The sequence below is a fragment of the Oncorhynchus mykiss genome, unplaced genomic scaffold, assembly GCF_013265735.2.
Source record: "Oncorhynchus mykiss isolate Arlee unplaced genomic scaffold, USDA_OmykA_1.1 un_scaffold_304, whole genome shotgun sequence".
NCBI lineage: Eukaryota > Metazoa > Chordata > Actinopteri > Salmoniformes > Salmonidae > Oncorhynchus > Oncorhynchus mykiss.
In genome coordinates, this window is record NW_023493753.1 from 1 (window position 1) to 27,500 (window position 27,500).

General features: G+C 39.6%; 29 non-coding genes across 29 annotated transcripts; all 29 read right to left on the reverse strand.

Moving 5' to 3' along the window:
* Positions 1-1,015: 1,015 nt before the first annotated feature.
* On the reverse strand, positions 1,016-1,087 carry trnae-uuc. Its single transcript has one exon. It is a non-coding gene; the product is annotated as a tRNA-Glu (tRNA).
* A 205-nt stretch (positions 1,088-1,292) lies between these two features.
* trnar-acg lies at positions 1,293-1,365 on the reverse strand. Its single transcript has one exon. It is a non-coding gene; the product is annotated as a tRNA-Arg (tRNA).
* A 985-nt stretch (positions 1,366-2,350) lies between these two features.
* trnae-uuc lies at positions 2,351-2,422 on the reverse strand. The gene has a single exon. It is a non-coding gene; the product is annotated as a tRNA-Glu (tRNA).
* A 2,874-nt stretch (positions 2,423-5,296) lies between these two features.
* On the reverse strand, positions 5,297-5,369 carry trnar-acg. Its single transcript has one exon. It is a non-coding gene; the product is annotated as a tRNA-Arg (tRNA).
* A 981-nt stretch (positions 5,370-6,350) lies between these two features.
* trnae-uuc lies at positions 6,351-6,422 on the reverse strand. Its single transcript has one exon. It is a non-coding gene; the product is annotated as a tRNA-Glu (tRNA).
* Positions 6,423-6,631: 209 nt separating this feature from the next.
* On the reverse strand, positions 6,632-6,704 carry trnar-acg. Its single transcript has one exon. It is a non-coding gene; the product is annotated as a tRNA-Arg (tRNA).
* Positions 6,705-7,690: 986 nt separating this feature from the next.
* Positions 7,691-7,761, reverse strand: trnae-uuc. The gene has a single exon. It is a non-coding gene; the product is annotated as a tRNA-Glu (tRNA).
* Positions 7,762-7,966: 205 nt separating this feature from the next.
* trnar-acg lies at positions 7,967-8,039 on the reverse strand. The gene has a single exon. It is a non-coding gene; the product is annotated as a tRNA-Arg (tRNA).
* Positions 8,040-9,019: 980 nt separating this feature from the next.
* trnae-uuc lies at positions 9,020-9,091 on the reverse strand. Its single transcript has one exon. It is a non-coding gene; the product is annotated as a tRNA-Glu (tRNA).
* Positions 9,092-9,301: 210 nt separating this feature from the next.
* trnar-acg lies at positions 9,302-9,374 on the reverse strand. The gene has a single exon. It is a non-coding gene; the product is annotated as a tRNA-Arg (tRNA).
* A 987-nt stretch (positions 9,375-10,361) lies between these two features.
* Positions 10,362-10,434, reverse strand: trnae-uuc. Its single transcript has one exon. It is a non-coding gene; the product is annotated as a tRNA-Glu (tRNA).
* Positions 10,435-10,645: 211 nt separating this feature from the next.
* trnar-acg lies at positions 10,646-10,718 on the reverse strand. The gene has a single exon. It is a non-coding gene; the product is annotated as a tRNA-Arg (tRNA).
* A 984-nt stretch (positions 10,719-11,702) lies between these two features.
* trnae-uuc lies at positions 11,703-11,774 on the reverse strand. Its single transcript has one exon. It is a non-coding gene; the product is annotated as a tRNA-Glu (tRNA).
* Positions 11,775-11,984: 210 nt separating this feature from the next.
* Positions 11,985-12,057, reverse strand: trnar-acg. Its single transcript has one exon. It is a non-coding gene; the product is annotated as a tRNA-Arg (tRNA).
* A 2,315-nt stretch (positions 12,058-14,372) lies between these two features.
* Positions 14,373-14,444, reverse strand: trnae-uuc. Its single transcript has one exon. It is a non-coding gene; the product is annotated as a tRNA-Glu (tRNA).
* Positions 14,445-15,715: 1,271 nt separating this feature from the next.
* On the reverse strand, positions 15,716-15,787 carry trnae-uuc. The gene has a single exon. It is a non-coding gene; the product is annotated as a tRNA-Glu (tRNA).
* A 1,265-nt stretch (positions 15,788-17,052) lies between these two features.
* On the reverse strand, positions 17,053-17,124 carry trnae-uuc. The gene has a single exon. It is a non-coding gene; the product is annotated as a tRNA-Glu (tRNA).
* A 212-nt stretch (positions 17,125-17,336) lies between these two features.
* On the reverse strand, positions 17,337-17,409 carry trnar-acg. Its single transcript has one exon. It is a non-coding gene; the product is annotated as a tRNA-Arg (tRNA).
* Positions 17,410-18,391: 982 nt separating this feature from the next.
* trnae-uuc lies at positions 18,392-18,463 on the reverse strand. The gene has a single exon. It is a non-coding gene; the product is annotated as a tRNA-Glu (tRNA).
* Positions 18,464-18,673: 210 nt separating this feature from the next.
* Positions 18,674-18,746, reverse strand: trnar-acg. The gene has a single exon. It is a non-coding gene; the product is annotated as a tRNA-Arg (tRNA).
* Positions 18,747-19,732: 986 nt separating this feature from the next.
* Positions 19,733-19,804, reverse strand: trnae-uuc. Its single transcript has one exon. It is a non-coding gene; the product is annotated as a tRNA-Glu (tRNA).
* Positions 19,805-21,352: 1,548 nt separating this feature from the next.
* trnar-acg lies at positions 21,353-21,425 on the reverse strand. The gene has a single exon. It is a non-coding gene; the product is annotated as a tRNA-Arg (tRNA).
* A 984-nt stretch (positions 21,426-22,409) lies between these two features.
* On the reverse strand, positions 22,410-22,481 carry trnae-uuc. The gene has a single exon. It is a non-coding gene; the product is annotated as a tRNA-Glu (tRNA).
* A 206-nt stretch (positions 22,482-22,687) lies between these two features.
* On the reverse strand, positions 22,688-22,760 carry trnar-acg. Its single transcript has one exon. It is a non-coding gene; the product is annotated as a tRNA-Arg (tRNA).
* A 983-nt stretch (positions 22,761-23,743) lies between these two features.
* On the reverse strand, positions 23,744-23,815 carry trnae-uuc. Its single transcript has one exon. It is a non-coding gene; the product is annotated as a tRNA-Glu (tRNA).
* Positions 23,816-24,024: 209 nt separating this feature from the next.
* On the reverse strand, positions 24,025-24,097 carry trnar-acg. The gene has a single exon. It is a non-coding gene; the product is annotated as a tRNA-Arg (tRNA).
* A 984-nt stretch (positions 24,098-25,081) lies between these two features.
* trnae-uuc lies at positions 25,082-25,153 on the reverse strand. Its single transcript has one exon. It is a non-coding gene; the product is annotated as a tRNA-Glu (tRNA).
* Positions 25,154-26,420: 1,267 nt separating this feature from the next.
* On the reverse strand, positions 26,421-26,492 carry trnae-uuc. The gene has a single exon. It is a non-coding gene; the product is annotated as a tRNA-Glu (tRNA).
* A 218-nt stretch (positions 26,493-26,710) lies between these two features.
* Positions 26,711-26,783, reverse strand: trnar-acg. Its single transcript has one exon. It is a non-coding gene; the product is annotated as a tRNA-Arg (tRNA).
* Positions 26,784-27,500: the final 717 nt, after the last annotated feature.

Sequence of the window (27,500 nt, forward strand, 5' to 3'; positions counted from 1 at the left end):
GTCAGACACGTTATCCATTGCGCCACTGGCCCCACGTCTAAGCTGAAGTCAGGTCACAGCTAGACCAGTGTACACAGTCATTGTGTCTGTCAACAACAAGGTTCCTTGGTTTTCTGTTTCAGATGCATATCTTAATTTGATCCTCCTGTTGTTGCATGAATTTTACTGAAGAGCAAGAAATGCAAACTTGAAGTGTATTCAATGTTTAAAAAGTCTTGTAAATTATGAATCTACAAAACATGTCACATTTGCTGTTGCTGAGGGAATATTGTTGTGTTGTGTGATTCTGCTGCCAGTTAAAATGTGGTATCTGTTCTTACACAAGTGCATCCCAAATGACAAGATGTTCTTTCCCATACTGGGAGTTCAACCCGGGCGAAAACCAGGAATCCTAAAAGCCAGACCATATGGGAAGACAGTTACTTAAAAAAACATCACAGACAAATCCATAAACGTTGAAATGATGCTTGTTGTAATTACAAGCTCCATCTTTTTCTCAGCGATGTTGGAGAAAAGTCCCATATAAAATCAGTCTAAAATGTGTTTGAATCGAGAACTGCCAGACACAATGAAAAGTATACAGTATTTTTCCCAGCTTGATTTTGGTCAAATAAATCTAGTTTTGAGCCAAACAGGAGTCAAATATTCAATCTTCTGACCTGTTATCAGACACGTTATCCATTGCGCCACTGGCCGCACAGCCAAGCTGAAGTCAGGACACACCTAGGCCAGTGTACACAGTCATAGCTTCTGTCACCGACAAGGTTCCTTGGGATTTCTGTTACAGATGCAAATCTTAATTTGATCCTCCTGTTGTTGCATGAATTTTACTGCAGAGCAAGAAATGCAGCAATGAAGTGTATTCAACGTTTAAAATGCCTTGTATAATTTGAATCTACATAACATGTCACATTTCCTGTTGCTGAGGGAATATTGTTGTGTTGTGTGAAACTGCTGCCAGTTAAAATGCAGTATCTGTTGTTACACAAGTGCATCCCAAACGACAAGATATTCTTTCCCATACCGGGAGTTGAACCCGGGCCACCTGGGTGAAAACCAGGAATCCTAACCACTAGACCATATGGGAAGACACATACTTAAAATACACATCACAGACAAATCTTTAAATGTTGACATTATGCCTGTTGGATTAAAAGCTACATCTTTTTTTCTCTGAGATGTTGGGGAATGTCCAGATGAAATCAGTCTAAAATGAGTTTGAAGTGAGAACAGCCAGAAGCACTGAAAAGTATACAGTATCAATCCCGGCTTGATTTCAATCAATTAAGTATCGAGCCAGCCAGGAGTCGAACCTAGAATCTTCTGATCCGTAGTCAGACACGTTATCCATTGCGCCACTGGCCCCACGTCTAAGCTGAAGTCAGGTCACAGCTAGACCAGTGTACACAGTCATTGTGTCTGTCAACAACAAGGTTCCTTGGTTTTCTGTTTCAGATGCATATCTTAATTTGATCCTCCTGTTGTTGCATGAATTTTACTGAAGAGCAAGAAATGCAAACTTGAAGTGTATTCAATGTTTAAAAAGTCTTGTAAATTATGAATCTACAAAACATGTCACATTTGCTGTTGCTGAGGGAATATTGTTGTGTTGTGTGATTCTGCTGCCAGTTAAAATGTGGTATCTGTTCTTACACAAGTGCATCCCAAATGACAAGATGTTCTTTCCCATACTGGGAGTTCAACCCGGGCGAAAACCAGGAATCCTAAACGCCAGACCATATGGGAAAGACAGTTACTTTAAAAAAAACATCACAGACAAATCCATAAACGTTGAAATGATGCTTGTTGTAATTACAAGCTCCATCTTTTTCTCAGCGATGTTGGAGAAAAGTCCCATATAAAATCAGTCTAAAATGTGTTTGAATCGAGAACTGCCAGACACAATGAAAAGTATACAGTATTTTTCCCAGCTTGATTTTGGTCAAATAAATCTAGTTTTGAGCCAAACAGGAGTCAAATATTCAATCTTCTGACCTGTTATCAGACACGTTATCCATTGCGCCACTGGCCGCACAGCCAAGCTGAAGTCAGGACACACCTAGGCCAGTGTACACAGTCATAGCTTCTGTCACCGACAAGGTTCCTTGGGATTTCTGTACAGATGCAAATCTTAATTTGATCCTCCTGTTGTTGCATGAATTTTACTGCAGAGCAAGAAATGCAGCAATGAAGTGTATTCAACGTTTAAAATGCCTTGTATAATTTGAATCTACATAACATGTCACATTTCCTGTTGCTGAGGGAATATTGTTGTGTTGTGTGAAACTGCTGCCAGTTAAAATGCAGTATCTGTTGTTACACAAGTGCATCCCAAACGACAAGATATTCTTTCCCATACCAGGAGTTGAACCAGGGCCACCTGGGTGAAAACCAGGAATCCTAACCACTAGACCATATGGGAAGACACATACTTAAAATACACATCACAGACAAATCTTTAAATGTTGACATTATGCCTGTTGGATTAAAAGCTACATCTTTTTTTCTCTGAGATGTTGGGGAATGTCCAGATGAAATCAGTCTAAAATGAGTTGAAGTGAGAACAGCCAGAAGCACTGAAAAGTATACAGTATCAATCCCGCTTGATTTCAATCAATTAAATTAAGTATCGAGCCAGCCAGGAGTCGAACTAGAATCTTCTGATCCGTAGTCAGACACGTTATCCATTGCGCCACTGGCCCCACAGTCTAAGCTGAAGTCAGGTCACAGCTAGACCAGTGTACACAGTCATTGCGTCTGTCAACAACAAGGTTCCTTGGTTTTCTGTTTCAGATGCATATCTTAATTTGATCCTCCTGTTGTTGCATGAATTTTACTGAAGAGCAAGAAATGCAAACTTGAAGTGTATTCAATGTTTAAAAGTCTTGTAAATTATGAATCTACAATACATGTCACATTTGCTGTTGCTGAGGGAATATTGTTGTGTTGTGTGATTCTGCTGCCAGTTAAAATGTGGTATCTGTTCTTACACAAGTGCATCCCAAATGACAAGATATTCTTTCCCATACTGGGAGTTCAACCCGGGCGAAAACCAGGAATCCTAAAAGCCAGACCATATGGGAAGACAGTTACTTAAAAAAACATCACAGACAAATCCATAAACGTTGAAATGATGCTAGTTGTAATTACAAGCTCCATCTTTTTCTCAGCGATGTTGGAGAAAAGTCCCATATAAAATCAGTCTAAAATGTGTTTGAATCGAGAACTGCCAGACACAATGAAAAGTATACAGTATTTTTCCCAGCTTGATTTTGGTCAAATAAATCTAGTTTTGAGCCAAACAGGAGTCAAATATTCAATCTTCTGACCTGTTATCAGACACGTTATCCATTGCGCCACTGGCCGCACAGCCAAGCTGAAGTCAGGACACACCTAGGCCAGTGTACACAGTCATAGCTTCTGTCACCGACAAGGTTCCTTGGGATTCTGTTACAGATGCAAATCTTAATTTGATCCTCCTGTTGTTGCATTAATTTACTGCAGAGCAAGAAATGCAGTCATGAAGTGTATTCAACGTTTAAAATGCCTTGTATAATTTGAATCTACATAACATGTCACATTTCCTGTTGCTGAGGGAATATTGTTGTGTTGTGTGAAACTGCTGCCAGTTAAAATGCAGTATCTGTTGTTACACAAGTGCATCCCAAACGACAAGATATTCTTTCCCATACCGGGAGTTGAACCCGGGCCACCTGGGTGAAAACCAGGACCAACCACTAGACCATATGGGAAGACACATACTTAAAATACACATCACAGACAAATCTTTAAATGTTGACATTATGCCTGTTGGATTAAAAGCTACATCTTTTTTTCTCTGAGATGTTGGGGAATGTCCAGATGAAATCAGTCTAAAATGAGTTTGAAGTGAGAACAGCCAGAAGCACTGAAAAGTATACAGTAGTCAATCCCGGCTTGATTTCAATCAATTAATTAATATCGAGTCCAGCCAGGAGTCGAACCTAGAATCTTCTGATCCGTAGTCAGACACGTTATCCATTGCGCCACTGGCCCCACGTCTAAGCTGAAGTCAAGGTCACAGCTAGACCAGTGTACACAGTCATTGTGTCTGTCAACAACAAGGTTCCTTGGTTTTCTGTTTCAGATGCATATCTTAATTTGATCCTCCTGTTGTTGCATGAATTTTACTGAAGAGCAAGAAATGCAAACTTGAAGTGTATTCAATGTTTAAAAAGTCTTGTAAATTATGAATCTACAAAACATGTCACATTTGCTGTTGCTGAGGGATATTGTTGTGTTGTGTGATTCTGCTGCCAGTTAAAATGTGGTATCTGTTCTTACACAAGTGCATCCCAAATGACAAGATGTTCTTTCCAATACTGGGAGTTCAACCGGGCGAAAACCAGAATCCTAAAGCCAGACCATATGGAAGACAGTTACTGTTAAAAAAACATCACAGACAAATCCATAAACGTTGAAATGATGCTTGTTGTAATTACAAGCTCCATCTTTTTCTCAGCGATGTTGGAGAAAAAGTCCCATATAAATCAGTCTAAAATGTGTTTGAATCGAGAACTGCCAGACACAATGAAAAGTATACAGTATTTTTCCAGCTTGATTTGGTCAAATAAATCTAGTTTTGAGCCAAACAGGAGTCAAATATTCAATCTTCTGACCTGTTATCAGACACGTTATCCATTGCGCCACTGGCCGCACAGCCAAGCTGAAGTCAGGACACACCTAGGCCAGTGTACACAGTCATAGCTTCTGTCACCGACAAGGTTTCCTTGGGATTTCTGTTACAGATGCAAATCTTAATTTGATCTCCTGTTGTTTGCATGAATTTTACTGCAGAGCAAGAACATGCAGCAATGAAGTGTATTCAACGTTTAAAATGCCTTGTATAATTTGAATCTACATAACATGTCACATTTCATGTTGCTGAGGGAATATTGTTGTGTTGTGTGAAACTGCTGCCAGTTAAAATGCAGTATCTGTTGTTACACAAGTGCAATCCCAAACAACAAGATATTCTTCCCATACCAGGGAGTTGAACCCGGGACACCTGGGTGAAAACCAGGAATCCTAACGCTAGACCATATGGGAAGACACATACTTAAATACAACATCACAGACAAATCTTTAAACTGTGACATTATGCCTGTTTGGATTAAAGCTACATCTTTTTTCTCTGAGATGTTGGGGAATGTCCAGATGAAATCAGTCTAAAATGAGTTTGAAGTGAGAACAGCCAGAAGCACTGAAAAGTATACAGTATCAATCCCGGCTTGATTTCAATCAATTAATTAAGTATCGAGCCAGCCAGGAGTCGAACCTAGAATCTTCTGATCCGTAGTCAGACACGTTATCCATTGCGCCACTGGCCCACGTCTAAGCTGAAGTCAGGTCACAGCTACGACCAGTGTACACAGTCATTGTGTCTGTCAACAACAAGGTTCCTTGGTTTTCTGTTTCAGATGCATATCTTAATTTGATCCTCCTGTTGTTGCATGAATTTTACTGAAGAGCAAGAATGCAAACTTGAAGTGTATTCAATGTTTAAAAAGTCTTGTAAATTATGAATCTACAAAACATGTCACATTTGCTGTTGCTGAGGGAATATTGTTGTGTTGTGTGATTCTGCTGCCAGTTAAAATGTGGTATCTGTTCTTACACAAGTGCATCCCAAATGACAAGATGTTCTTTCCCATACTGGGAGTTCAACCCGGGCGAAAACCAGAATCCTAAAAAGCCAGACCATATGGGAAGACAGTTACTTAAAAAAACTCAACAGACAAATCCATAAACGTTGAAATGATGCTTGTTGTAATTACAAGCTCCATCTTTTTCTCAGCGATGTTGGAGAAAAGTCCCATATAAAATCAGTCTAAAATGTGTTTGAATCGAGAACTGCCAGACACAATGAAAAGTATACAGTATTTTTCCCAGCTTGATTTTGGTCAAATAAATCTAGTTTTGAGCCAAACAGGAGTCGAAAATATTCAATCTTCTGACCTGTTATCAGACACGTTATCCATTGCGCCACTGGCCGCACAGCCAAGCTGAAGTCAGGACACACCTAGGCCAGTGTACACAGTCATAGCTTCTGTCACCGACAAGGTTCCTTGGGATTTCTGTACAGATGCAATCTTAATTTGATCCTCCTGTTGTTGCATGAATTTTACTGCAAGAGCAAGAAATGCAGCAATGAAGTGTATTCAACGTTAAAATGCCTTGTATAATTTGAATCTACATAACATGTCACATTTCCTGTTGCTGAGGGAATATTGTTGTGTTGTGTGAAACTGCTGCCAGTTAAAATGCAGTATCTGTTGTTACACAATGCATCCCAAACACCAAGATATTCTTTCCCATACCGGGAGTTGAACCCGGGCCACCTGGGTGAAAACCAGGAATCCTAACCGCTAGACCATATGGGAAGACACATACTTAAAATACACATCACAGACAAATCTTTAAATGTTGACATTATGCTTTTGGATTAAAAGCTACATCTTTTTTTCTCTGAGATGTTGGGGAATGTCCAGATGAAATCAGTCTAAAATGAGTTTGAAGTGAGAACAGCCAGAAGCACTGAAAAGTATACAGTATCAATCCCGGCTTGATTTCAATCAATTAAATTAAGTATCGAGCCAGCCAGGAGTCGAACCTAGAATCTTCTGATCCGTAGTCAGACACGTTATCCATTGCGCCACTGGCCCCACGTCTAAGCTGAAGTCAGGTCACAGCTAGACCAGTGTACACAGTCATTGTGTCTGTCAACAACAAGGTTCCTTGGTTTTCTGTTTCAGATGCATATCTTAATTTGATCCTCCTGTTGTTGCATGAATTTTACTGAAGAGCAAGAAATGCAAACTTGAAGTGTATTCAATGTTTAAAAAGTCTTGTAAATTATGAATCTACAAAACATGTCACATTTGCTGTTGCTGAGGGAATATTGTTGTGTTGTGTGATTCTGCTGCCAGTTAAAATGTGGTATCTGTTCTTACACAAGTGCATCCCAAATGACAAGATGTTCTTTCCCATACTGGGAGTTCAACCCGGGCGAAAACCAGAATCCTAAAAGCCAGACCATATGGGAAGACAGTTACTTTAAAAAAACATCACAGACAAATCCATAAACGTTGAAATGATGCTTGTTGTAATTACAAGCTCCATCTTTTTCTCAGCGATGTTGGAGAAAAGTCCCATATAAAATCAGTCTAAAATGTGTTTGAATCGAGAACTGCCAGACACAATGAAAAGTATACAGTATTTTTCCCAGCTTGATTTTGGTCAAATAAATCTAGTTTTGAGCCAAACAGGAGTCAAATATTCAATCTTCTGACCTGTTATCAGACACGTTATCCATTGCGCCACTGGCCGCACAGCCAAGCTGAAGTCAGGACACACCTAGGCCAGTGGTACACAGTCTAGCTTCTGTCACCGACAAGGTTCCTTGGATTTCTGTTACAGATGCAAATCTTAATTTGATCTCCTGTTGTTGCATGAATTTTTACTGCAGAGCAAGAAATGCAGCCAATGAAGTGTATTCAACGTTTAAAATGCCTTGTATAATTGTGAATCGACATAACATGTCACATTTCCTGTTGCTGAGGGAATATTGTTGTGTTGTGTGCAACTACTTGCCAGTTAAAATGCAGTATCTGTGTTGTACACAAGTGCATCCCAAACAACAAGATATTCTTTCCCATACCGGGAGTTGAACCCGGGCCACCTGGTGAAACCAGGAATCCTAACCGCTAGACCCATATGGGAAGACACATACTTAAAATACACATCACAGACAAATCTTTAAATGTTGACATTATGCCTGTTGGATTAAAAGCTACCTCTTTTTTCTCTGAGATGTTGGGGAATGTCCAGATGAATCAGTCTAAAATGAGTTGAAGTGAGAACAGCCAGAAGCACTGAGAGTATACAGTATCAATCCCGGCTTGATTTCAATCAAGTAATTAAGTATCGAGCCAGCCAGGAGTCGAACCTAGAATCTTCTGATCCGTAGTCAGACACGTTATCCATTGCGCCACTGGCCCCCACGTCTAAGCTGAAGTCAGGTCACAGCTAGACTCAGTGTACACAGTCATTGTGTCTGTCAACAACAAGGTTCCTTGGTTTTCTGTTTCAGATGCATATCTTAATTTGATCCTCCTGTTGTTGCATGAATTTACTGAAGAGCAAGAAATGCAAACTTGAAGTGTATTCAATGTTTAAAAAGCTTGTAAATTATGAATCTACAAAACATGTCACATTTGCTGTTGCTGAGGGAATATGTTGTGTTGTGTGATTCTGCTGCCAGTTAAAATGTGGTATCTGTTCTTACACAAGTGCATCCCAATGACAAGATGTTCTTTTCCCATACTGGGAGTTCAACCCGGGCGAAAACCAGAAATCCTAAAAGCCAGACCATATGGGAAGACCAGTTACTTAAAAAACACTCACAGATCAAATCCATAAACGTTGAAATGATGCTTGTTGTAATTACAAGCTCCATCTTTTTTCTCAGAGATGTTGGAGAAAAGTCCCATATAAAATCAGTCTAAAATGTGTTTGAATCGAGAACTGCAGACCAATGAAAAGTATACAGTATTTTTTCCCAGCTTGATTTTTGGTCAAATAAATCTAGTTTTGAGCCAAACAGGAGTCAAATAATTCAATCTTCTGACCTGTATCAGACTACGTTATCCATTGCGCCACTGGCCGCACAGCCAAGCTGAAGTCAGGACACACCTAGGCCAGTGTACACAGTCATAGCTTCTGTCACCGACAAGGTTCCTTGGGATTTCTGTTACAGATGCAAATCTTAATTGATCCTCCTGTTGTTGCATGAATTTTACTGCAGAGCAAGAAATGCAGCAATGAAGTGTATTCAACGTTTAAAATGCCTTGTATAATTTGAATCTACATAACATGTCACATTTCCTGTTGCTGAGGGAATATTGTTGTGTTGTGTGAAACTGCTGCCAGTATCAGTATCTGTTGTTACACAAGTGCATCCCAAACGACAAGATATTCTTTCCCATACCGGGAGTTGAACCCGGGCCACCTGGGTGAAAACCAGGAATCCTAACCGCTAGACCATATGGGAAGACACATACTTAAAATACACATCACAGACAAATCTTTAAATGTTGACATTATGCCTGTTGGATTAAAAGCTACATCTTTTTTTCTCTGAGATGTTGGGGAATGTCCAGATGAAATCAGTCTAAAATGAGTTTGAAGTGAGAACAGCCAGAAGCACTGAAAAGTATACAGTATCAATCCCGGCTTGATTTCAATCAATTAAATTAAGTATCGAGCCAGCCAGGAGTCGAACCTAGAATCTTCTGATCCGTAGTCAGACACGTTATCCATTGCGCCACTGGCCCCACGTCTAAGCTGAAGTCAGGTCACAGCTAGACCAGTGTACACAGTCATTGTGTCTGTCAACAACAAGGTTCCTTGGTTTTCTGTTTCAGATGCATATCTTAATTTGATCCTCCTGTTGTTGCATGAATTTTACTGAAGAGCAAGAAATGCAAACTTGAAGTGTATTCAATGTTTAAAAAGTCTTGTAAATTATGAATCTACAAAACATGTCACATTTGCTGTTGCTGAGGGAATATTGTTGTGTTGTGTGATTCTGCTGCCAGTTAAAATGTGGTATCTGTTCTTACACAGTGCATCCCAAATGACAAGATGTTCTTTCCCATACTGGGAGTTCAACCCGGGCGAAAACCAGAAATCCTAAAAGCCAGACCATATGGGAAGGACAGATTTACTTTTAAAAAAACATCACAGACAAATCCATAAACGTTGAAATGATGCTTGTTGTAATTACAAGCTCCATCTTTTTCTCAGCGATGTTGGAGAAAAGTCCCATATAAATCAGTCTAAAATGTGTTTGAATCGAGAACTGCCAGACACCAATGAAAAGTATACAGTATTTTTCCCAGCTTGATTTTGGTCAAATAAATCTAGTTTTGAGCCAAACAGGAGTCAAATATTCAATCTTCTGACCTGTTATCAGACACGTTATCCATATGCGCCACTGCCGCACAGCCAAGCTGAAGTCAGGACACACCTAGGCCAGTGTACACAGTCATAGCTTCTGTCACCGACAAGGTTCCTTGGGATTTCTGTTACAGATGCAAATCTTAATTTGATCCTCCTGTTGTTGCATGAATTTTACTGCAGAGCAAGAAATAGCAGCAATGAAGTGTATTCAACGTTAAAATGCCTTGTATAATTTGAATCTACATAACATGTCACATTTCCTGTTGCTGAGGGAATATTGTTGTGTTGTGTGAAACTGCTGCCAGTTAAAATGCAGTATCTGTTGTTACACAAGTGCATCCCAAACAACAAGATATTCTTTCCCATACCGGGAGTTGAACCCGGGCCACCTGGGTGAAAACCAGGAATCCTAACCCGCTAGACCATATGGGAAGACACATTACTTAAAATACACATCACAGACAAATCTTTAAATATGTTGACATTATGCCTTTTGGATTAAAAGCTACATCTTTTTTTCTCTGAGATGTTGGGGAATGTCCAGATGAAATCAGTCTAAAATGAGTTTGAAGTGAGAACAGCCAGAAGCACTGAAAAGTATACAGTATCAATCCCGGCTTGATTTCAATCAATAAATAAGTATCGAGCCAGCCAGGAGTCGAACCTAGAATCTTCTGATCCGTAGTCAGACACGTTATCCATTGCGCCACTGGCCCCACGTCTAAGCTGAAGTCAGGTCACAGCTAGACCAGTGTACACAGTCATTGTGTCTGTCAACAACAAGGTTCCTTGGTTTTCTGTTTCAGATGCATATCTTAATTTGATCCTCCTGTTGTTGCATGAATTTTACTGAAGAGCAAGAAATGCAAACTTGAAGTGTATTCAATGTTTAAAAAGTCTTGTAAATTATGAATCTACAAAACATGTCACATTTGCTGTTGCTGAGGGAATATTGTTGTGTTGTGTGATTCTGCTGCCAGTTAAAATGTGGTATCTGTTCTTACACAAGTGCATCCCAAATGACAAGATGTTCTTTCCCATACTGGGAGTTCAACCCGGGCGAAAACCAGAAATCCTAAAAGCCAGACCATATGGGAAGACAGTTACTTTAAAAAAACATCACAGACAAATCCATAAACGTTGAAATGATGCTTGTTGTAATTACAAGCTCCATCTTTTTCTCAGCGATGTTGGAGAAAAGTCCCATATAAAATCAGTCTAAAATGTGTTTGAATCGAGAACTGCCAGACACAATGAAAAGTATACAGTATTTTTCCCAGCTTGATTTTGGTCAAATAAATCTAGTTTTGAGCCAAACAGGAGTCAAATATTCAATCTTCTGACCTGTTATCAGACACGTTATCCATTGCGCCACTGGCCGCACAGCCAAGCTGAAGTCAGGACACACCTAGGCCAGTGTACACAGTCATAGCTTCTGTCACCGACAAGGTTCCTTGGGATTTCTGTTACAGATGCAAATCTTAATTTGATCCTCCTGTTGTTGCATGAATTTTACTGCAGAGCAAGAAATGCAGCAATGAAGTGTATTCAACGTTTAAAATGCCTTGTATAATTTGAATCTACATAACATGTCACATTTCCTGTTGCTGAGGGAATATTGTTGTGTTGTGTGAAACTGCTGCCAGTTAAAATGCAGTATCTGTTGTTACACAAGTGCATCCCAAACAACAAGATATTCTTTCCCATACCGGGAGTTGAACCCGGGCCACCTGGGTGAAAACCAGGAATCCTAACCGCTAGACCATATGGGAAGACACATACTTAAAATACACATCACAGACAAATCTTTAAATGTTGACATTATGCCTTTTGGATTAAAAGCTACATCTTTTTTTCTCTGAGATGTTGGGGAATGTCCAGATGAAATCAGTCTAAAATGAGTTTGAAGTGAGAACAGCCAGAAGCACTGAAAAGTATACAGTATCAATCCCGGCTTGATTTCAATCAATTAAATTAAGTATCGAGCCAGCCAGGAGTCGAACCTAGAATCTTCTGATCCGTAGTCAGACACGTTATCCATTGCGCCACTGGCCCCACGTCTAAGCTGAAGTCAGGTCACAGCTAGACCAGTGTACACAGTCATTGTGTCTGTCAACAACAAGGTTCCTTGGTTTTCTGTTTCAGATGCATATCTTAATTTGATCCTCCTGTTGTTGCATGAATTTTACTGAAGAGCAAGAAATGCAAACTTGAAGTGTATTCAATGTTTAAAAAGTCTTGTAAATTATGAATCTACAAAACATGTCACATTTGCTGTTGCTGAGGGAATATTGTTGTGTTGTGTGATTCTGCTGCCAGTTAAAATGTGGTATCTGTTCTTACACAAGTGCATCCCAAATGACAAGATGTTCTTTCCCATACTAGGGAGTTCAACCCGGGGCGAAAACCAGAAATCCTAAAAGCCCAGACCATATGGGAAGACAGTTACTTTAAAAAACTCACAGACAAATCCATAAACGTTGAAATGATGCTTGTTGTAATTACAAGCTCCATCTTTTTCTCAGCGATGTTGGAGAAAAGTCCCATATAAAATCAGTCTAAAATGTGTTGAATCGAGAACTGCCAGACACAATGAAAAGTATACAGTATTTTCCCAGCTTGATTTTGGTCAAATAAATCTAGTTTGAGCCAACAGGAGTCAAATATTCAATCTTCTGACCTGTTATCAGACACGTTATCCATTGCGCCACTGCCGCACAGCCAAGCTGAAGTCAGGACACACCTAGGCCAGTGTACACAGTCATAGCTTCTGTCACCGACAAGGTCTCCTTGGGATTTCTGTTACAGATGCAAATCTTAATTTGATCCTCCTGTTGTTGCATGAATTTTACTGCAGAGCAAGAAATGCAGCAATGAAGTGTATTCAACGTTTAAAATGCCTTGTATAATTTGAATCTACATAACATGTCACCTTTCCTGTTGCTGAGGGAATATTGTTGTGTTGTGTGAAACTGCTGCCAGTTAAAATGCAGTATCTGTTGTTACACAAGTGCATCCCAAACAACAAGATATCTTTCCCATACCGGAGTTGAACCCAGGGCCACCTGGGTGAAAACCAGGAATCCTAACCGCTAGACCATATGGGAAGACACATACTTAACATACACATCACAGACAAATCTTTAAATGTTGACATTATGCTTTTGGATTAAAAGCTACATCTTTTTTTTCTCTGAGATGTTGGGGAATGTCCAGATGAAATCAGTCTAAAATGAGTTTGAAGTGAGAACAGCCAGAAGCACTGAAAAGTATTACAGTATCAATCCCGGCTTGATTTCAATCAATTAAATATCGAGTCCAGCCAGGAGTCGAACTAGAATCTTCTGAATCCGTAGTCAGACACGTTATCCATTGCGCCACTGGGCCCCCACGTCTAAGCTGAAGTCAGGTCACAGCTAGACCAGTGTACACAGTCATTGTGTCTGTCAACAACAAGGTTCCTTGGTTTTCTGTTTCAGATGCATATCTTAATTTGATCCTCCTGTTGTTGCATGAATTTTACTGAAGAGCAAGAAATGCAAACTTGAAGTGTATTCAATGTTTAAAAAGTCTTGTAAATTATGAATCTACAAAACATGTCACATTTGCTGTTGCTGAGGGAATATTGTTGTGTTGTGTGATTCTGCTGCCAGTTAAAATGTGGTATCTGTTCTTACACAAGTGCATCCCAAATGACAAGATGTTCTTTCCCATACAGGGAGTTCAACCCGGGCGAAAACCAGGAAATCCTAAAAGCCAGACCATATGGGAAGACAGTTACTTAAAAAAACATCACAGACAAATCCATAAACGTTGAAATGATGCTTGTTGTAATTACAAGCTCCATCTTTTTCTCAGCGATGTTGGAGAAAAGTCCCATATAAATCAGTCTAAAATGTGTTTGAATCGAGAACTGCCAGAGCACATGAAAAGTATACAGTATTTTCCCAGCTTGATTTGTCAAATAAATTAATAGTTTGAGCCAAACAGGAGTCAAATATTCAATCTTCTGACCTGTTATCAGACACGTTATCCATTGCGCCACTGGCCGCACAGCCAAGCTGAAGTCAGGACACACCTAGGCCAGTGTACACAGTCATAGCTTCTGTCACCGACAAGGTTCCTTGGGATTTCTGTTACAGATGCAAATCTTAATTTGATCCTCCTGTTGTTGCATGAATTTTACTGCAGAGCAAGAAATGCAGCAATGAAGTGTATTCAACGTTTAAAATGCCTTGTATAATTTGAATCTACATAACATGTCACATTTCCTGTTGCTGAGGGAATATTGTTGTGTTGTGTGAAACTGCTGCCAGTTAAAATGCAGTATCTGTTGTTACACAAGTGCATCCCAAACGACAAGATATTCTTTCCCATACCGGGAGTTGAACCCGGGCCACCTGGGTGAAAACCAGGAATCCTAACCGCTAGACCATATGGGAAGACACATACTTAAAATACACATCACAGACAAATCTTTAAATGTTGAAATGATGCTGTTGTAATTACAAGCTCCATCTTTTTCTCTGAGATGTTGGAGAAATGTCCCATATAAATCAGTCTAAAATGATGTTTGAAGTGAGAACAGCCAGGAAGCACTGAAAAGTATACAGTATCAATTCCCGGCTTGATTTCAATAATTAAATTAAGTATCGAGCCAGCCATGAGTCGAACCTAGAATCTCTGATCCGTAGTCAGGACACGTTATCCATTGCGCCACTGGCCCACAGTCTAAGCTGAAGTCAGGTCACAGCTAGACCAGTGTACACAGTCATTGTGTCTGTCAACAACAAGGTTCCTTGGTTTTCTGTTTCAGATGCATATCTTAATTTGATCCTCCTGTTGTTGCATGAATTTACTGCAGAGCAAGAAATGCAAACTGAAGTGTATTCAATGTTTTAAAAAGTCTTGTAAATTATGAATCTACAAAACATGTCACATTTGCTGTTGCTGAGGGAATATTGTTGTGTTGTGTGATTCTGCTGCCAGTTAAAATGTGGTATCTGTTCTTACACAAGTGCATCCCAAATGACAAGATGTTCTTTCCCATACTGGGAAGTTCAACCCGGGCGAAAACCAGGAATCCTAAACGCCAGACCATATGGGAAGACAGTTACTTTAAAAAAAACATCACAGACAAATCCATAAACGTTGAAATGATGCTTGTTGTAATTACAAGCTCCATCTTTTTCTCAGCGATGTTGGAGAAAAGTCCCATATAAAATCAGTCTAAAATGTGTTTGAATCGAGAACTGCCAGACACAATGAAAAGTATACAGTATTTTTCCCAGCTTGATTTTGGTCAAATAAATCTAGTTTTGAGCCAAACAGGAGTCAAATATTCAATCTTCTGACCTGTTTATCAGACACGTTATCCATTGCGCCACTGGCCGCACAGCCAAGCTGAAGTCAGGACCACACCTAGGCCAGTGTACACAGTCATAGCTTCTGTCACCGACAAGGTTCCTTGGGATTTCTGTTACAGATGCAAATCTTAATTTGATCCTCCTGTTGTTGCATGAATTTTACTGCAGAGCAAGAAATGCAGCAATGAAGTGTATTCAACGTTTAAAATGCCTTGTATAATTTGAATCTACATAACATGTCACATTTCCTGTTGCTGAGGGAATATTGTTGTGTTGTGTGAAACTGCTGCCAGTTAAAATGCAGTATCTGTTGTTACACAAGTGCATCCCAAACAACAAGATATTCTTTCCCATACCGGGAGTTGAACCCGGGCCACCTGGGTGAAAACCAGGAATCCTAACCGCTAGACCATATGGGAAGACACATACTTAAAATACACATCACAGACAAATCTTTAAATGTTGACATTATGCCTGTTGGATTAAAAGCTACATCTTTTTTTCTCTGAGATGTTGGGGAATGTCCAGATGAAATCAGTCTAAAATGAGTTTGAAGTGAGAACAGCCAGAAGCACTGAAAAGTATACAGTATCAATCCCGGCTTGATTTCAATAATTAAATTAAGTATCGAAGCCAGCCAGGAGTCGAACCTAGAATCTTCTGATCCGTAGTCAGACACGTTATCCATTGCGCCACTGGCCCCACGTCTAAGCTGAAGTCAAGTCACAGCTAGACCAGTGTACACAGTCATTGTGTCTGTCAACAACAAGGTTCCTTGGTTTTCTGTTTTCAGATGCATATCTTAATTTGATCCTCCTGTTGTTGCATGAATTTTACTGAAGAGCAAGAAATGCAAACTTGAAGTGTATTCAATGTTAAAAAGTCTTGTAAATTATGAATCTACAAAACATGTCACATTTGCTGTTGCTGAGGGAATATTGTTGTGTTGTGTGATTCTGCTGCCAGTTAAAATGTGGTATCTGTTCTTACACAAGTGCATCCCAAATGACAAGATGTTCTTTCCCATACTGGGAGTTCAACCCGGGCGAAAACCAGGAATCCTAAAAGCCAGACCATATGGGAAGACAGTTACTTAAAAAAACATCACAGACAAATCCATAAACGTTGAAATGATGCTTGTTGTAATTACAAGCTCCATCTTTTTCTCAGCGATGTTGGAGAAAAGTCCCATATAAAATCAGTCTAAAATGTGTTTGAATCGAGAACTGCCAGACACAATGAAAAGTATACAGTATTTTTCCCAGCTTGATTTTGGTCAAATAAATCTAGTTTGAGCCAAACAGGAGTCAAATATTCAATCTTCTGACCTGTTATCAGACACGTTATCCATTGCGCCACTGGCCGCACAGCCAAGCTGAAGTCAGGACACACCTAGGCCAGTGTACACAGTCATAGCTTCTGTCACCGACAAGGTTCCTTGGGATTTCTGTTACAGATGCAAATCTTAATTTGATCCTCCTGTTGTTGCATGAATTTTACTGCAGAGCAAGAAATGCAGCAATGAAGTGTATTCAACGTTTAAAATGCCTTGTATAATTTGAATCTACATAACATGTCACATTTCCTGTTGCTGAGGGAATATTGTTGTGTTGTGTGAAACTGCTGCCAGTTAAATGCAGTATCTGTTGTTACACAAGTGCATCCCAAACGAACAAGATATTCTTTCCCATACCGGGAGTTGAACCCGGGCCACCTGGGTGAAAACCAGGAATCCTAACCGCTAGACCATATGGGAAGACACATACTTAAAATACACATCACAGACAAATCTTTAAATGTTGACATTATGCCTGTTGGATTAAAAGCTACATCTTTTTTTTCTCTGAGATGTTGGGGAATGTCCAGATGAAATCAGTCTAAAATGAGTTTGAAGTGAGAACAGCCAGAAGCACTGAAAAGTATACAGTATCAATCCCGGGCTTGATTTCAATAAATTAAATTAAGTATCGAGCCAGCCAGGAGTCGAACCTAGAATCTTCTGATCCGTAGTCAGACACGTTATCCATTGCGCCACTGGCCCCACGTCTAAGCTGAAGTCAGGTCACAGCTAGACCAGTGTACACAGTCATTGTGTCTGTCAACAACAAGGTTCCTTGGTTTTCTGTTTCCAGATGCATATCTTAATTTGATCCTCCTGTTGTTGCATGAATTTTACTGAAGAGCAAGAAATGCAAACTTGAAGTGTATTCAATGTTTAAAAGTCTTGTAAATTATGAATCTACAAAACATGTCACATTTGCTGTTGCTGAGGGAATATTGTTGTGTTGTGTGATTCTGCTGCCAGTTAAAATGTGGTATCTGTTCTTACACAAGTGCATCCCAAATGACAAGATGTTCTTTCCCATACTGGGAGTTCAACCCGGGCGAAAACCAGGAATCCTAAAGCCAGACCATATGGGAAGACAGTTACTTTAAAAAAACATCACAGACAAATCATAAACGTTGAAATGATGCTTGTTGTAATTACAAGCTCCATCTTTTTCTCAGTCGATGTTGGAGAAAAGTCCCATATAAAATCAGTCTAAAATGTGTTTGAATCGAGAACTGCCAGACACAATGAAAAGTATACAGTATTTTTCCCAGCTTGATTTTGGTCAAATAAATCTAGTTTTGAGCCAAACAGGAGTCAAATATTCAATCTTCTGACCTGTTATCAGACACGTTATCCATTGCGCCACTGGCCGCACAGCAAGCTGAAGTCAGGACACACCTAGGCCAGTGTACACAGTCATAGCTTCTGTCACCGACAAGGTTCCTTGGGATTTCTGTTACAGATGCAAATCTTAATTTGATCCTCCTGTTGTTGCATGAATTTTACTGCAGAGCAAGAAATGCAGCAATGAAGTGTATTCAACGTTTTAAAATGCCTTGTATAATTTGAATCTACATAACATGTCACATTTCCTGTTGCTGAGGGAATATTGTTGTGTTGTGTGAAACTGCTGCAGTTAAAATGCAGTATCTGTTGTTACACAAGTGCATCCCAAACAACAAGATATTCTTTCCCATACCGGGAGTTGAACCCGGGCCACCTGGGTGAAAACCAGGAATCCTAACCGCTAGACCATATGGGAAGACACATACTTAAAATACACATCACAGACAAATCTTTAAATGTTGACATTATGCCTGTTTGGATTAAAAGCTACATCTTTTTTCTCTGAGATGTTGGGGAATGTCCAGATGAAATCAGTCTAAAATGAGTTTGAAGTGAGAACAGCCAGAAGCACTGAAAAGTATACAGTATCAATCCCGGCTTGATTTCAATAAATTAAATTAAGTATCGAACCAGCCAGGAGTCGAACCTAGAATCTTCTGATCCGTAGTCAGACACGTTATCCATTGCGCCACTGGCCCCACGTCTAAGCTGAAGTCAGGTCACAGCTAGACCAGTGTACACAGTCATTGTGTCTGTCAACAACAAGGTTCCTTGGTTTTCTGTTTCAGATGCATATCTTAATTTGATCCTCCTGTTGTTGCATGAATTTTACTGAAGAGCAAGAAATGCAAACTTGAAGTGTATTCAATGTTTAAAAAGTCTTGTAAATTATGAATCTACAAAACATGTCACATTTGCTGTTGCTGAGGGAATATTGTTGTGTTGTGTGATTCTGCTGCCAGTTAAAATGTGGTATCTGTTCTTACACAAGTGCATCCCAAATGACAAGATGTTCTTTCCCATACTGGGAGTTCAACCCGGGCGAAAACCAGGAAATCCTAAAAGCCAGACCATATGGGAAGACAAGTTACTTTAAAAAAACATCACAGACAAATCCATAAACGTTGAAATGATGCTTGTTGTAATTACAAGCTCCATCTTTTTCTCAGCGATGTTGGAGAAAAGTCCCATATAAAATCAGTCTAAAATGTGTTTGAATCGAGAACTGCCAGACACAATGAAAAGTATACAGTATTTTTCCCAGCTTGATTTTGGTCAAATAAATCTAGTTTTGAGCCAAACAGGAGTCAAATATTCAATCTTCTGACCTGTTATCAGACACGTTATCCATTGCGCCACTGGCCGCACAGCCAAGCTGAAGTCAGGACACACCTAGGCCAGTGTACACAGTCATAGCTTCTGTCACCGACAAGGTTCCTTGGGATTTCTGTTACAGATGCAAATCTTAATTTGATCCTCCTGTTGTTGCATGAATTTTACTGCAGAGCAAGAAATGCAGCAATGAAGTGTATTCAACGTTTAAAATGCCTTGTATAATTTGAATCTACATAACATGTCACATTTCCTGTTGCTGAGGGAATATTGTTGTGTTGTGTGAAACTGCTGCCAGTTAAAATGCAGTATCTGTTGTTACACAAGTGCATCCCAAACAACAAGATATTCTTTCCCATACCGGGAGTTGAACCCGGGCCACCTGGGTGAAAACCAGGAATCCTAACCGCTAGACCATATGGGAAGACACATACTTAAAATACACATCACAGACAAATCTTTAAATGTTGACATTATGCCTGTTGGATTAAAAGCTACATCTTTTTTTCTCTGAGATGTTGGGGAATGTCCAGATGAAATCAGTCTAAAATGAGTTTGAAGTGAGAACAGCCAGAAGCACTGAAAAGTATACAGTATCAATCCCGGCTTGATTTCAATAAATTAAATTAAGTATCGAACCAGCCAGGAGTCGAAGCTAGAATCTTCTGATCCGTAGTCAGACACGTTATCCATTGCGCCACTGGCCCCACGTCTAAGCTGAAGTCAAGTCACAGCTAGACCAGTGTACACAGTCATTGTGTCTGTCAACAACAAGGTTCCTTGGTTTTCTGTTTCAGATGCATATCTTAATTTGATCCTCCTGTTGTTGCATGAATTTTACTGAAGAGCAAGAAATGCAAACTTGAAGTGTATTCAATGTTTAAAAAGTCTTGTAAATTATGAATCTACAAAACATGTCACATTTGCTGTTGCTGAGGGAATATTGTTGTGTTGTGTGATTCTGCTGCCAGTTAAAATGTGGTATCTGTTCTTACACAAGTGCATCCCAAATGACAAGATGTTCTTTCCCATACTGGGAGTTCAACCCGGGCGAAAACCAGGAATCCTAAAAGCCAGACCATATGGGAAGACAGTTACTTTAAAAAAACATCACAGACAAATCCATAAACGTTGAAATGATGCTTGTTGTAATTACAAGCTCCATCTTTTCTCAGCGATGTTGGAGAAAAGTCCCATATAAAATCAGTCTAAAATGTGTTTGAATCGAGAACTGCCAGACACAATGAAAAGTATACAGTATTTTTCCAGCTTGATTTTGGTCAAATAAATCTAGTTTTGAGCCAAACAGGAGTCAAATATTCAATCTTCTGACCTGTTATCAGACACGTTATCCATTGCGCCACTGGCCGCACAGCCAAGCTGAAGTCAGGACACACCTAGGCCAGTGTACACAGTCATAGCTTCTGTCACCGACAAGGTTCCTTGGGATTTCTGTTACAGATGCAAATCTTAATTTGATCCTCCTGTTGTTGCATGAATTTTACTGCAGAGCAAGAAATGCAGCAATGAAGTGTATTCAACGTTTAAAATGCCTTGTATAATTTGAATCTACATAACATGTCACATTTCCTGTTGCTGAGGGAATATTGTTGTGTTGTGTGAAACTGCTGCCAGTTAAAATGCAGTATCTGTTGTTACACAAGTGCATCCCAAACAACAAGATATTCTTTCCCATACCGGGAGTTGAACCCGGGCCACCTGGGTGAAACCAGGAATCCTAACCGCTAGACCATATGGGAAGACACATACTTAAATATACACATCACAGACAAATCTTTAAATGTTGACATTATGCCTGTTGGATTAAAAGCTACATCTTTTTTTCTCTGAGATGTTGGGGAATGTCCAGATGAAATCAGTCTAAAATGAGTTTGAAGTGAGAACAGCCAGAAGCACTGAAAAGTATACAGTATCAATCCCGGGCTTGATTTCAATAAATTAAATTAAGTATCGAACCAGCCAGGAGTCGAACCTAGAATCTTCTGATCCGTAGTCAGACACGTTATCCATTGCGCCACTGGCCCCACGTCTAAGCTGAAGTCAGGTCACAGCTAGACCAGTGTACACAGTCATTGTGTCTGTCAACAACAAGGTTCCTTGGTTTTCTGTTTCAGATGCATATCTTAATTTGATCCTCCTGTTGTTGCATGAATTTTACTGAAGAGCAAGAAATGCAAACTTGAAGTGTATTCAATGTTTAAAAAGTCTTGTAAATTATGAATCTACAAAACATGTCACATTTGCTGTTGCTGAGGGAATATTGTTGTGTTGTGTGATTCTGCTGCCAGTTAAAATGTGGTATCTGTTCTTACACAAGTGCATCCCAAATGACAAGATGTTCTTTCCCATACTGGGAGTTCAACCCGGGCGAAAACCAGAAATCCTAAAAGCCAGACCATATGGGAAGACAAGTTACTTTAAAAAAACATCACAGACAAATCCATAAACGTTGAAATGATGCTTGTTGTAATTACAAGCTCCATCTTTTTCTCAGCGATGTTGGAGAAAAGTCCCATATAAAATCAGTCTAAAATGTGTTTGAATCGAGAACTGCCAGACACAATGAAAAGTATACAGTATTTTTCCCAGCTTGATTTTGGTCAAATAAATCTAGTTTTGAGCAAACAGGAGTCAAATATTCAATCTTCTGACCTGTTATCAGACACGTTATCCATTGCGCCACTGGCCGCACAGCCAAGCTGAAGTCAGGACACACCTAGGCCAGTGTACACAGTCATAGCTTCTGTCACCGACAAGGTTCCTTGGGATTTCTGTTACAGATGCAAATCTTAATTTGATCCTCCTGTTGTTGCATGAATTTTACTGCAGAGCAAGAATGCAGCAATGAAGTGTATTCAACGTTTAAAATGCCTTGTATAATTTGAATCTACATAACATGTCACATTTCCTGTTGCTGAGGGAATATTGTTGTGTTGTGTGAAACTGCTGCAAGTTAAAATGCAGTATCTGTTGTTACACAAGTGCATCCCAAACAACAAGAATATTCTTTCCCATACCGGGAGTTGAACCCGGGCCACCTGGGTGAAAACCAGGAATCCTAACCGCTAGACCATATGGGAAGACACATACTTAAAATACACATCACAGACAAATCTTTAATGTTGACATTATGCCTGTTTGGATTAAAAGCTACATCTTTTTTTCTCTGAGATGTTGGGGAATGTCCAGATGAAATCAGTCTAAAAATGAGTTTGAAGTGAGAACAGCCAGAAGCACTGAAAAGTATACAGTATCAATCCCGGCTTGATTTCAATCAATTAAATATCGAGCCAGCCAGGAGTCGAACCTAGAATCTTCTGATCCGTAGTCAGACACGTTATCCATTGCGCCACTGGCCCCACGTCTAAGCTGAAGTCAGGTCACAGCTAGACCAGTGTACACAGTCATTGTGTCTGTCAACAACAAGGTTCCTTGGTTTTCTGTTTCAGATGCATATCTTAATTTGATCCTCCTGTTGTTGCATGAATTTTACTGAAGAGCAAGAAATGCAAACTTGAAGTGTATTCAATGTTTAAAAAGTCTTGTAAATTATGAATCTACAAAACATGTCACATTTGCTGTTGCTGAGGGAATATTGTTGTGTTGTGTGATTCTGCTGCCAGTTAAAATGTGGTATCTGTTCTTACACAAGTGCATCCCAAATGACAAGATGTTCTTTCCCATACAGGGAGTTCAACCCGGGCGAAAACCAGAAATCCTAAAAGCCAGACCATATGGGAAGACAGTTACTTAAAAAAACATCACAGACAAATCCATAAACGTTGAAATGATGCTTGTTGTAATTACAAGCTCCATCTTTTTCTCAGCGATGTTGGAGAAAAGTCCCATATAAAATCAGTCTAAAATGTGTTTGAATCGAGAACTGCCAGACACAATGAAAAGTATACAGTATTTTTCCCAGCTTGATTTTGGTCAAATAAATCTAGTTTTGAGCCAAACAGGAGTCAAATATTCAATCTTCTGACCTGTTATCAGACACGTTATCCATTGCGCCACTGGCCGCACAGCCAAGCTGAAGTCAGGACACACCTAGGCCAGTGTACACAGTCATAGCTTCTGTCACCGACAAGGTTCCTTGGGATTTCTGTTACAGATGCAAATCTTAATTTGATCCTCCTGTTGTTGCATGAATTTTACTGCAGAGCAAGAAATGCAGCAATGAAGTGTATTCAACGTTTAAAATGCCTTGTATAATTTGAATCTACATAACATGTCACATTTCCTGTTGCTGAGGGAATATTGTTGTGTTGTGTGAAACTGCTGCCAGTTAAAATGCAGTATCTGTTGTTACACAAGTGCATCCCAAACAACAAGATATTCTTTCCCATACCGGGAGTTGAACCCGGGCCACCTGGGTGAAAACCAGGAATCCTAACCGCTAGACCATATGGGAAGACACATACTTAAAATACACATCACAGACAAATCTTTAAATGTTGACATTATGCCTTTTGGATTAAAAGCTACATCTTTTTTTCTCTGAGATGTTGGGAATGTCCAGATGAAATCAGTCTAAAATGAGTTTGAAGTGAGAACAGCCAGAAGCACTGAAAAGTATACAGTATCAATCCCGGCTTGATTTCAATAAATTAAATTAAGTATCAAGCCAGCCAGGAGTCGAACCTAGAATCTTCTGATCCGTAGTCAGACACGTTATCCATTGCGCCACTGGCCCCACTTCTAAGCTGAAGTCAGGTCACAGCTAGACCAGTGTACACAGTCATTGTGTCTGTCAACAACAAGGTTCCTTGGTTTTCTGTTTCAGATGCATATCTTAATTTGATCCTCCTGTTGTTGCATGAATTTTACTGAAGAGCAAGAAATGCAAACTTGAAGTGTATTCAATGTTTAAAAAGTCTTGTAAATTATGAATCTACAAAACATGTCACATTTGCTGTTGCTGAGGGAATATTGTTGTGTTGTGTGATTCTGCTGCCAGTTAAAATGTGGTATCTGTTCTTACACAAGTGCATCCCAAATGACAAGATGTTCTTTCCCATACAGGGAGTTCAACCCGGGCGAAAACCAGAAATCCTAAAAGCCAGACCATATGGGAAGACAGTTACTTTAAAAAAACATCACAGACAAATCCATAAACGTTGAAATGATGCTTGTTGTAATTACAAGCTCCATCTTTTTCTCAGCGATGTTGGAGAAAAGTCCCATATAAAATCAGTCTAAAATGTGTTTGAATCGAGAACTGCCAGACACAATGAAAAGTATACAGTATTTTTTCCCAGCTTGATTTTGGTCAAATAAATCTAGTTTTGAGCCAAACAGGAGTCAAATATTCAATCTTCTGACCTGTTATCAGACACGTTATCCATTGCGCCACTGGCCGCACAGCCAAGCTGAAGTCAGGACACACCTAGGCCAGTGTACACAGTCATAGCTTCTGTCACCGACAAGGTTCCTTGGGATTTCTGTTACAGATGCAAATCTTAATTTGATCCTCCTGTTGTTGCATGAATTTTACTGCAGAGCAAGAAATGCAGCAATGAAGTGTATTCAACGTTTAAAATGCCTTGTATAATTTGAATCTACATAACATGTCACATTTCCTGTTGCTGAGGGAATATTGTTGTGTTGTGTGAAACTGCTGCCAGTTAAAATGCAGTATCTGTTGTTACACAAGTGCATCCCAAACAACAAGATATTCTTTCCATACCGGGAGTTGAACCCGGGCCACCTGGGTGAAAACCAGGAATCCTAACCGCTAGACCATATGGGAAGACACATACTTAAAATACACATCACAGACAAATCTTTAAATGTTGACATTATGCCTTTTGGATTAAAAGCTACATCTTTTTTTCTCTGAGATGTTGGGAATGTCCAGATGAAATCAGTCTAAAATGAGTTTGAAGTGAGAACAGCCAGAAGCACTGAAAAGTATACAGTATCAATCCCGGCTTGATTTCAATAAATTAAATTAAGTATCGAAGCCAGCCAGGAGTTGAACCTAGAATCTTCTGATCCGTAGTCAGACACGTTATCCATTGCGCCACTGGCCCCACGTCTAAGCTGAAGTCAGGTCACAGCTAGACCAGTGTACACAGTCATTGTGTCTGTCAACAACAAGGTTCCTTGGTTTTCTGTTTCAGATGCATATCTTAATTTGATCCTCCTGTTGTTGCATGAATTTTACTGAAGAGCAAGAAATGCAAACTTGAAGTGTATTCAATGTTTAAAAAGTCTTGTAAATTATGAATCTACAAAACATGTCACATTTGCTGTTGCTGAGGGAATATTGTTGTGTTGTGTGATTCTGCTGCCAGTTAAAATGTGGTATCTGTTCTTACACAAGTGCATCCCAAATGACAAGATGTTCTTTCCCATACTGGGAGTTCAACCCGGGCGAAAACCAGAAATCCTAAAAGCCAGACCATATGGGAAGACAGTTACTTTAAAAAAACATCACAGACAAATCCATAAACGTTGAAATGATGCTTGTTGTAATTACAAGCTCCATCTTTTTCTCAGCGATGTTGGAGAAAAGTCCCATATAAAATCAGTCTAAAATGTGTTTGAATCGAGAACTGCCAGACACAATGAAAAGTATACAGTATTTTTCCCAGCTTGATTTTGGTCAAATAAATCTAGTTTTGAGCCAAACAGGAGTCAAATATTCAATCTTCTGACCTGTTATCAGACACGTTATCCATTGCGCCACTGGCCGCACAGCCAAGCTGAAGTCAGGACACACCTAGGCCAGTGTACACAGTCATAGCTTCTGTCACCGACAAGGTTCCTTGGGATTTCTGTTACAGATGCAAATCTTAATTTGATCCTCCTGTTGTTGCATGAATTTTACTGCAGAGCAAGAAATGCAGCAATGAAGTGTATTCAACGTTTAAAATGCCTTGTATAATTTGAATCTACATAACATGTCACATTTCCTGTTGCTGAGGGAATATTGTTGTGTTGTGTGAAACTGCTGCCAGTTAAAATGCAGTATCTGTTGTTACACAAGTGCATCCCAAACAACAAGATATTCTTTCCCATACCGGGAGTTGAACCCAGGCCACCTGGGTGAAAACCAGGAATCCTAACCGCTAGACCATATGGGAAGACACATACTTAAAATACTAAATACACATCACAGACAAATCTTTAAATGTTGACATTATGCCTTTTGGATTAAAAGCTACATCTTTTTTTCTCTGAGATGTTGGGGAATGTCCAGATGAAATCAGTCTAAAATGAGTTTGAAGTGAGAACAGCCAGAAGCACTGAAAGAGTATACAGTATCAATGCCGGCTTGATTTCAATCAATTAAATTAAGTATAGAGCCAGCCAGGAGTCGAACCTAGAATCTTCTGATCCGTAGTCAGACACGTTATCCATTGCGCCACTGGCCCCACGTCTAAGCTGAAGTCAGGTCACAGCTAGACTAGTGTACACAGTCATTGTGTCTGTCAACAACAAGGTTCCTTGGTTTTCTGTTTCAGATGCATATCTTAATTTGATCCTCCTGTTGTTGCATGAATTTTACTGAAGAGCAAGAAATGCAAACTTGAAGTGTATTCAATGTTTAAAAAGTCTTGTAAATTATGAATCTACAAAACATGTCACATTTGCTGTTGCTGAGGGAATATTGTTGTGTTGTGTGATTCTGCTGCCAGTTAAAATGTGGTATCTGTTCTTACACAAGTGCATCCCAAATGACAAGATGTTCTTTCCCATACTGGGAGTTCAACCCGGGCGGAAAACCAGAATCCTAAAAGCCAGACCATATGGGAAGACAGTTACTTAAAAAAACATCACAGACAAATCCATAAACGTTGAAATTATGCTTGTTGTATTACAAGCTCCATCTTTTTTCTCAGAGATGTTGGAGAAAAGTCCCATATAAAATCAGTCTAAAATGTGTTTGAATCGAGAACTGCCAGACACAATGAAAAGTATACAGTATTTTTCCCAGCTTGATTTTGGTCAAATAAATCTAGTTTTGAGCCAAACAGGAGTCAAATATTCAATCTTCTGACCTGTTATCAGACACGTTATCCATTGCGCCACTGGCCGCACAGCCAAGCTGAAGTCAGGACACACCTAGGCCAGTGTACACAGTCATAGCT